Genomic DNA, 8,716 nt, shown 5'->3' with positions numbered 1-8,716 from the left:
TTTGAAAACACTGATCCACTGTAAGAAATAATTTTTTTATCACAACCTCTTACCTACTCAAACAGGTATGTTTATGAATTTATAAAAATTTGCCCTTGTTACTGCAGTGTGGGAAGATAAGGCTATAATTTCATTAAAATAAAATGCTAGGGCCTCCCCTGGTGGCGCAGGCGGTTGAGCGCCGCACTGTTAAGCTGTCCGCAGCCTCTGCAGCGCTGGTGCGATCCCGCCAGCCAGCAAGGGTCCCACATGGCAAGACAGACCTCTCCTGTCTCGCCCGCTGCTCCCCTCAGCAGTGTATTTCATCAGAGTGCCTATTCTGTTCCCTGCTCTGTCTCTGGTGAATCCTCTCACCCTCCCGTGCATCTGGCCTGTACCCCGGTTCTTTTATAAAATAAATCTTTAAAAAAATAAAATAAAATAAAGTGCTAGATAAGAAAATGCTACATTCATTTTATGGTTTGTTGCTTGAAAAATACTGTGCTAAGATGTATCTTTCATGAATCTTAATTCAAGCTAAATTACTTAGAGTTTGGAAACAAAGAGTCTTCGGGAGTTTTGCCTCATGGGGATTATAATATTATTAAAACAATTATGTTTTGGAGGTAGCACAAAGTATAGTAAGAGAGAATACCCTAGTGCTGTTTTTTTTACTTTTCTTTTTACCTTCAGCCCAGTGGTGTGTGCCAGTAACACCGCTGACAGTTCTAAGAATGTGTTTTCCATTTGTGACTTATGGTTTGGTGGAGGCGAGGACTGCCTGCACTTTAGCAATGTGTTCGGCTGATAAACACTAGAGGAACTGCAGTGACAGGGCAGTCAGAAGTGGCTCTCATCTTTAACACTTCACTACTGAGGATGGGCCCCTCCAGGTTTAACATTGTCTCTTTGGCACACTCACTACTAAATGCAGAAAGAGGAAAACCAAAATTAGATCACATTTTCTGCTCCCAAGATAGGTTATGATTTCACAAGGGAGGCACTCAACAAATACTCTAAACATCTAGTAATGTGCAAGATTCAGGGGAGAAAGCAGTGAGCAAGACCCTGGCCTCAAGCTTAGATTCTACTGGGGAAGACGAACTGTTTTTAAAAGGACTTCAGGTGGGCCTCCCCTGGTGGCTCAGGCGGTTGAGCGCAGCGCTGTGAAACTGTCCGCAGCCTCTGCAGTGCGGGTTCAATCCCGGCCGGCCGGCGAGAATCCCACGTGACGTGGCAGACCTCTCCTGTCTCGCCCGCTGCTCTCCTGTCTCGCCCTGTCTCCTGCTCTCCTTTCTCTCCTGCTCGCCCGTTGCTGCAGTGTATTTCAGTCAGTCTGCCTGTTCTGTTCCCCGCTCTGTCTCTGGTGAATCCTCTTACCCTCCCATGCATCTGGCCTGTACCCCAGTTCTTGTATGTGTGACTAAATCAATCTTTAAAATAAATAAATAAAAGGACTTCAGGTATTGTTTAGTGCAGTTAAGAAAATAAAATGGATTAACATAATAAAGAGCCACAGTGATGGAGGAGGGATAGGTTCATTTAGATAGGAGTCAGGGGAGACTCTCTAGGAGGAGGCATTTTAGTACTAATGCTAAAATGAAGAAAGCAGTGTCCTATACAAAAAAGGGAATTGCAAGTGTGGGAACGGGAGTGCAAGTGGGAATGATCTCAACGTATTAGAAAGTTACTGAGCTGGAGTGATATTCAGTGAGAGACTTTGGGACCCAATGGGGTAGGTAGACAATATATGAAGAACAGTGAAAGGTGAGGTCCAAGAGGTAGACTGGAACCAGATCATGTAGAGCTCATAAGTTCGGGTCTTATTTTATAACAATAAAGATTTTCTTGGGTTTATGCAAGGAAGGTGAGTGATGTGATTGTGATTTGGTTTTACTTTTAGGAACCAGCAAGCAGTGGTTACCATGAAGATGAGTTGATTGAGGTTGGTGGTTTGGAGGGGAAAGGTTAAAAACCTAAGGAGTCCACCTGTGTCCATGCAGGGGTCTTTTAAAACTGTCCCTTTAAAAATCAGCTCTCTGCCTGCCTGTGTTTATGAAGATGTCTCTCCATTTTTTCTCCTTCCTTTAATAAACCTGCCATGTACTGATGAAAAAAAAAAAAAAAAACTGAGGATCAGGTTTTTCACAATGAAAACTATGAGAATTAGTAGATTCAGCATATATTTTGAAGGTAGAGCTGGAAGATTTACTAATGGATTGGATATGAGTTGTGAGGAAGAGAGAAGAAGGGATGATGCCAAAGTTTGTGGCAAACGAACTGAGTAGTTAATGTTGCCTTTTACCAAAGACATATTTGGGGACCATCAGTTTTTAATAGTATTTAATACCATCAAATTGAATGAGATCACTTAGGGAGAGTAAGGAGTGAGCCCTGTAAGTCAGGAAAAAGAACCCAGAAAAACAAAAAAAAGATCGAGAAGAACAAGTGATACAGGAAATTTCAAAATTGAGAAACTGGAACTTCCAGTTCTAAGGGGAATGCAATGGGTATGTCAGGCCAGTGCTCCTATTGTAACAACTGGGAGTGGGGAGCAGAGTGGGGAACAACAAAACATTTTTTTAAAAATTACTTGCTTAGGGCCTCCCCGGTGGCGCAGCGGTTGAGCGCTGGGTTGCAAAGCTGCCTGCAGCCTCTGCAGCGCCGGTTCGATCCCCGGCCACCAGGTGAGGGTCCCACATGGTGCACAGACCTCTCCTGCCGCTGCTCCCCTCAGCAGTGTACCTCGTCAGTCTGCCTGTTCTGCTCCCTGCTCTGACTCTGGTGAATTCTCTCACCCTCCCGCACTTCTGACTGTACCCAGTGCTTGTATAAATAAATAAATCTTTAAAAAATAAAAAAAAAATTACTTGCTTAATGTCACCAGAGAACTATAAACATTAGACTAAACTAAAATATTAGACTAAATAAAATAACAGAGAGGGGAAAACTATATGAGATGGTGATCCTGGCTGTTGTCATCTCTATAGATAGTTGCCAGTTTTGAGCATGGGTAAAGAATTAGGTGTGGCCAAGGGACTAGGACTCTTCTAAGGAAAAGAGAAACTAGAAAAGTTTCTGGTGGTCATGAGGGGTTGGCACAGCAAACTAGAGACTTAGAGGAGCCCCAAACTTCTGGCTGATTTTCCACAGTGGGCATCTGCTGAGTTCTAGAGTGGTGCTGAAACTGGGGAACTAGACTAGAAGCTTTTAATAATTTTAAAGCCTAAGGAGATTTAATGTTACATCCCACACCATCTTATGGTTCTTAGGAAACAAAGCCCCGCTAGATAGATGCAAGGGCTTTCCACAAATGCACCATTGGTCTACTGTGACAACATAAGCTATTGTATGAACCTGGGGGCCAAGAGGCTAATGACCTAAATTCAAAACCACTAGCCATCTACAAAACTCTCAATCAAAGCCTGGAGGGACACAAACAAACCAGGGGTAGACTGACTGACAAAAACAAACCAGCACCAACAGGGAGTGAATGGTCTCTTAAGGAGAATGACCCAGCCCAATTCATTCCTGAACCAGCTGAGGTCATAGCTACAAATCCTGACTAACAGTAGAAATAGGAACTTTATCTAGAAGCAATATCACTTGTAGCCTCCATGGTTCTTGCACATGTAATATCTGGCCTACAAAAAGAAATAAGGAGACAGAAAATGGCAATAATCAAAAGAAAACAAGTAGAAACAGATTCTATGGTAATCCAGATAATGGCTCTAACAGACAAGGGATTGAAAATAACACTGGTTGTATATTAAATAAAATAGAGAAAAGATGGACCAAATGGATGAAAAGATAAGAAACTTCAATAAAATACTGTAATCTACAAACAAGTCAAATGGATAACCTACAACTGAAAGATAATGTTTGGAATTAACTTACATCGATGAATTTAACAGTATACTGAATAGAGCAGAAGTCAGGATAAATGAACAAGCCACTAGAAAATATTAAAATTGAAACACAAAAATAAAAATGGAAAGAATAAAGTAGATAATAAAGGATAATTTAGGACCTTATAAAGATTAAAATTTGAAAAAATAGTGCAGGCATAACATTTGAAGAAATGTCTAGAAATTTCCCAAATTAAAGACCATCAACAGAAAGAAAGCAGGTATAAAGAAAACTGCGTGCTATATATATTTTGCTCAAATTGTTGGAAACTAAAGACAAATTCTTTAAAATTGAGTAAAAATGATATATTACCTTCAGAGGAACAATAGTAAGATTTAATTATAACTTTCCCATAAAAATTATGGACTCAGAAAACAGAATGAGAACTTTAAAGTACTGAAAGAAAAAAAGCAGCCAACCCAGAATTCAATTCCAACCCAAAGTTTATCTTTCAATCTTTACAGTTTGGCATTTCAGACAAACAAAATTTGAGAAAATTAATTTGTATAAGACCAGCTCTACAGAAAATACTAAAAGTATTTATGCAGGCTAAAGGAAAAAAAGAAACATGAAATGGATGAAAAGCACCGAAGAGGTAGGGGAACAAAATAGTAATTCTTTAAAACAACAACAATATTGCCTTGTGAGATTTTAACATTTATAGAAATAAAATACAGGCCAATATTTAAAGATTGAGAGGAGGTGTTAAATGACTATCAGGTTATTCTCAGATCCTGGCAGATTGTAATAAGGCAAAGATACACATTGGAGTCTCTAGAATGACAACTGAAAAAATACCTCTGTTATAAATAGATATGTACAAGTAAAAATCTAAAGAATAATAAATATAGAAAGAATGACAGAGTTGAAAGTCACCATTTTTCAAACACTATCAAGTAGATTTTGATTCAGGCAAGAATCTGTTAATATGGATGCTGAAGCAAGTGGAGTAGAGTTTGATGAGAATAATAGATTTACCTAGCCTCAGAGTGTTTCCCCACAAATCATTAATTATAAGAGAAAAATAATTTTATTTTGAAGAAATCTTGTGGGCCTGTCCTAACCAGTGGCCAAAATTAATATGATCAGTGGGACACATCAGCCAGTATCTCCTAATATGAAGTACTGACAGGGTACAAGATGCCTTCATTGATATTCCTGCCCAACACATATACCCTGAAACTAATCATGAGGAAGCATTCAAAATTGAGGGACTTCCTACAAAATAACTGACCTGACCTTCAAAAAAAAAGTCAAGATCATGAAAGACCAAGAATGTTGCAGAAACTACTCCAGATTTAAGGGGACTGAAGAGATTTGTCAACAAAATGCAATGTTCAACCCTGGGTCAGATCCTGGACTGAGGAAATTTGCCCCCCAATACACTATATGGATCATTGGTTTAACATGACTAGATCTGTATGTTAGATAATGGGCTTTTATCTGTAAAATTTCCAAACTTTAATCATTTCACAATGGCTACATAAATGCCTGTGTTCCTAGTTAATACAGGCTATAAAGGATTTTGAGACAAAGGTCCTGATGTCAATGATTCAGGAAAAAGGGGAATAAGCAAATGTGGAGAAAAGTTAACAATGAATGGATCTGAATGAAGGGTATAATTCTTTGTACTGTTCTTACAATTTTCCCATAAGTCTGAAATAATATCAAAATCGAAGTTTTCTTAAGCTAATAAAGGATAAGATATAATTACTGATTAGTCCAAAGAAAGATTTTAAACTAAAGGAATAAAGAAAAGACAAATAGGAAATAGGTAACAGGAGGCTTGAACTTAACCCCACTTGTACTTATACTACATTAGTAATTATAAAAAAGTAAACCCGATTATCTTAATAATTACATAATTAGAAAATACTAATGTGTTACACTGGTAAACACAAGAAATAAGTTTAAGTATTATAATTAAATAACAAAGATTAACATACCAAATTAAGAAATAATAACCCTGTGATACTTACAATAGACACAATTTTTTTAAATAAGGGCATGGTAGGTTGAAAATGAAAAGATGAAAAACAATATACTAAACAGAGTAATTAAAAAGGAATAGAGGGCCTCCCCGGTGGCGCAGCGGTTGAGCGCTGGGTTGCGAAACTGCGCGCGGCCTCTGCGGCGCCGGTTCGATCCCCGGCTGCTCCCAGGCCACCGAAGGAGGGTCCCACATGGCGTGCAGACCTCTCCTGCCGCCCGCTGCTCCCCTCAGCAGTGTACTTCAGTCCTTCTGCCTGTTCTGCTCCCCGCTCTGGCTCTGGTGAATTCTCTCACCCTCCCGCGCTTCTGACTGTACCCAGTGCATGTATAAAGAAAACAAACAAACCAGCAAACAAATAAATAAAAAAAGCATGCCTCTATTAAAAAAAAAAAAGGTATATAAAAAAAAAAATAAAAAAAAATAAAAAGGAATAGAGAGCAGTCAACTATATCAAATGATGCAGAAAAATCTAAGGTAAAGACAGTTGACTTTGGCAATATTTGTATCATTTCTACCTCATGAAAGTCATTGCAATGAAATGTTGGAGTCCATTGAACAGAGAATGGGAAGGGGGTTTTGGGGTCAGAGAATGACAACTCAGAGCATTTTGCTATGGAAAGGAACAGAGAAATTAGGTGGAAAACAGAGAGGAAGCTGGGGTCAGGAAAGGGTTTATCAAATACATCAAGAGAGAGGGCAGGATATATGAAATTGAATGCAATTTAGTTATATAAGACATTGGGGGGGAGAAGTAATTGTTCTCACCTCTGTGTGTGACAGGAGGAGAGGAATTGCTAATAGATTTCAGGAAAGAAGAAATGTAAAGTGATCTTGGAACAAGAGTATAACTAGGAAAGTATAATTGACACAACTGCATTGAATGCATTGCATTTTGAATGATCATCTGAGATTTATTGTCATTAATTACAGTCCAGTTGGGCCAGTTGCATGATTTTCAGAGTTGAGATTATTCCTGGGAAATAAAACAGAAGGAAAGGAACAAGAGATTAAGGGTGTTTGTAAAGGTACGGTGAGAGTGTTGAAGCATGAACTTAAACACAAGTAAAGAAATAAGGATTCAAGAGTGGTTGATGAGTAAAAAGTGGTAGAATTACAAGAGTGGAGATCAGAGAATTACAGGCATGGTAAGGATAGAAAGTGATTCTGTCAGGGAATAGGTTATTTGAGATTGTAAGTTTGGATATGGTGCAGTTACTAGTAAAGATAATATCTAGAATATAATCAGAGGATTTGAGATGTGATTAAAGAAAAAACAATGGTGCTCCAGTAATCATTTGAAGGCCAGGGTATCAAATAAATCATCTGTGTGTATGTAAAGATGCAGGAATGACAGACAGTTTTGATAGATCCAGTGCTAACCAAGTTCACAGCAATAAAGAGAACTATTTGTAGAAAGACCTGACAGTCTAAAGATGAAGAAGGTTTAGGTAGATTGGTACATTCAGTAACACAAGAAGACAAATAAGGAAGTAGCCAACCACACATTAGTACTGAAGTGACTCAGTGAACCAGGGATGAGAAGGAGGAGCTGAAAGTGACTTAAAAATCAAGCTTTTATGACTACCAGCAAAGTAACATCTTCACTAAATATCAAGGAGGTACTCATTTCTAAGAAGAACCTGATGAGTTTAGTTTTGAGTATTTTGCTGCCTTTTCTCTCACTGGTATGCCTTAAATTTAGATTTAATTAACATGTTTACTTCAATTACTCATAAGTATTTTCAGAATTGAGAGTAATTGGTCATAAATTAAACAACTGAAAAGGTTTGCACTTGTTTATAAGCCATTTTCTCAATTCTGTTTAGTTCCCCAAGGATGAATTTTATGTTCTATCAATTAGGTGGGCATTTTCAGTAATTTGTGATCTACTTTACAAAATGAGAAGTGTTTGAAAGTGAATTACTTCTTTTTCCACTTCCAAAATAATCAAGGGGGCCTCCCTGGTGGCACAGCGGTTGAGCGCTGGGTTGCGAAGCTGCCGGCGACCTCTGCGGCGCCGGTTCGATCCCTGGCTGCTCCCCGGCCACCTGAGGAGGGTCCCACATAGCACGCAGACCTCTCCTGCCGCCCGCTGCTCCCCTCAGCAGTGTACTTGGGTCCTTCTGCCTGCTCTGCTCCCCGCTCTGGCTCTGGTGAATTCTCTCACCCTCCTGCGCTTCTGACTGTACCCAGTGCATGTATAAACAAAACCAAAAAAAAACAAACAAATAAATAAATAAAAACATGCCTCTATTAAAAAAAAAAAAAAAAAAAGTTTAATAAAAAAAAAAAAAAAGACAAAATAATCAAGGAAGAAGAAGAGAGAAGTTTCCGTGTTATCACACAGCACACAGGAAGATATTTTGTTGAATAAGACACAGAATTAACTGTCTGGCACTGCCTCCTTACATATGAAGGGATGTTGTCACGAGACAAACTGAGTATTCTTATGAAACTGTTGTTCTGATCGTCTCTCGCCTACAGGACTCCCACGATTTTTTCAATCAAATAAAAAACAAGCAGTATTTGAGTATTGATATCTTTACTCCCACTATACCAGGGGGAAAAAAATCTAAGAACACGAACAATCTACTAGTCAGGAAAATGTTATATAACCTCAAAACAAATGTTTACCAAGAGCTGTAAATGGCTTAAATTAGAGATTTCAGTGGGATTCTTAACAGTAAATTCCTAAACTCTTGTTAGGAACAGAATACTGGAGGCATATGAAAGTGTTGAATAAATGAAATGCAGCTTAGCTAATGGTTTACACGGTAGTTAAATACTAAAGCTGCAAACCATTTAGGGAGTCATAAATTACGTATTTTCTGCATT

This window comes from Talpa occidentalis, unplaced genomic scaffold (genome assembly GCF_014898055.3).
Source record: "Talpa occidentalis isolate TD23 unplaced genomic scaffold, MPIMG_talOcc4v2.1 talOcc4.5, whole genome shotgun sequence".
Lineage (NCBI taxonomy): Eukaryota > Metazoa > Chordata > Mammalia > Eulipotyphla > Talpidae > Talpa > Talpa occidentalis.
The sequence above is the reverse complement of the archived record's forward strand: the minus strand, read 5'-3'. Positions refer to the sequence as shown.